General features: G+C 38.1%; 1 pseudogene; it reads right to left on the bottom strand.

Annotated features, from left to right (window-relative positions):
* Positions 1-1,290, bottom strand: part of LOC135227142 (pro-resilin-like) — an 81,463-nt pseudogene extending 80,173 nt beyond the window's left edge.
* Positions 1,291-1,523: the final 233 nt, after the last annotated feature.

Genomic DNA, 1,523 nt, shown 5'->3' with positions numbered 1-1,523 from the left:
TAAGTCCATTTTAAGGTTCCTCTGAAAAAAAAAAAAACAAACACACACAATATAAAATATCAGTTGGCTTAATTCTGCCATTTTTTCAACAAAATTTGTTTAAAAGAGGGTATTTAAAAAATAAATAGTAATAATTACTATTATTATTGTTTTTGTTGTAATCATAAGCCATGAAGGAAGGTCAGAGAAGGTATATTACAACCAAATCCAAAGGAACATTACCTAGAAAACATTTGAATTAAATTATATGTAAATATCTTCTTGAACGATATAATATGATACTAGGAATGACAACAAATAAAACTCCGACTATAATCACAAACTATGTACAGACTGTCTTTATAGGAAAAATCATAAGACTAAAACTCCCAGGGTTTCCATCGCTTTATGAAAAAGCAAATAGTTTTGTTAAGACAAAAATAAGCAGATTTTTGTCATTTCTATGAGGTACACTTTTTTTTTCTTTTTTGCATTAATCTATTTTACTAATTTTGATAACACATTATATCTATATGGAGTAAAGTATTCAAGACTTCATAGGATAGAGTATTTTTTTCTTTGCATCATAATGCCAACGAGGATGAAAAGAACGACAGGGTAAACGAAAGCAGCGGATATTCTCTTTCTAATTTATTTACAGAAGATAAGTTACAAAATAAATACTGAGTCTGGTATCATCTGAGACTTCCATATCTGGTAGATTCCCGCGAAGTCTTTACTTGGATTCGTTGGAGTCGAAGTAGGACCTCCTTGGAGGAGCATACCTGGGGAACTCGCGGGACTCAAAGGATTCGTAGGAGTCGGGGAAGCGAGCCTCTCCCTGGTAAGTGACTTCGGCGACGTATCCGTCGTCACCATCGACGCGGTAGGCGACCCTCTGCAGGCGTCCGTCGTGGGGAGCTGGACGTAGTAGGATCCCTGGGTGACGTCTCCGTTGCGTTGTTCCTGTGTCCGAAGTCGTTGCGGGAGGGGGCCTACGTGGTTGACGGCCCCAGTTTGAAGTTGTAACGAGCCTCGCTGGACTCGTAGGACTCATCGGATCCTGAGGAGAACTGGAAAGGAAGTATGAGTTATTAGTCGAACGTAAAGTCATTGATATCTAGGCGTGATATTCCATGTTGATACAAAAATTATGAAAAATATGATAAAACACAGAAAACAATGAACACATTGGTACTTACTCTTGCTCTTGGCCTGGGTGGGGCATAAGAATATCTCTCGAAGCTTTCGAAGCTGTCAGCTGCAACTAGGGCAGCCATGCCCAGAACGACTAAGATGACCTGGTGGAAGATCCATAATTATAGTTATATTTCAAACATAAAATTAGTTATGAACCTCAGATTTTAAAGAATATTTTGCAAGTTCCCATTCCTTCTAAAGTCCAACTAAAGAGAGCCTATATTACATATGAATATTTCAAAGCATCTGAAAGATTCAGCTACATCCGAGCCTTTGTCCACCTGGAAACTGATTACCACTGAGGTTCAGTTATCCTTGGAATGCATTGTGTTCTTGTTGAGTAC

Source organism: Macrobrachium nipponense, chromosome 15 (assembly GCF_015104395.2).
Source record: "Macrobrachium nipponense isolate FS-2020 chromosome 15, ASM1510439v2, whole genome shotgun sequence".
NCBI lineage: Eukaryota > Metazoa > Arthropoda > Malacostraca > Decapoda > Palaemonidae > Macrobrachium > Macrobrachium nipponense.
The sequence above is the reverse complement of the archived record's forward strand: the minus strand, read 5'-3'. Positions and strand labels throughout refer to the sequence as shown.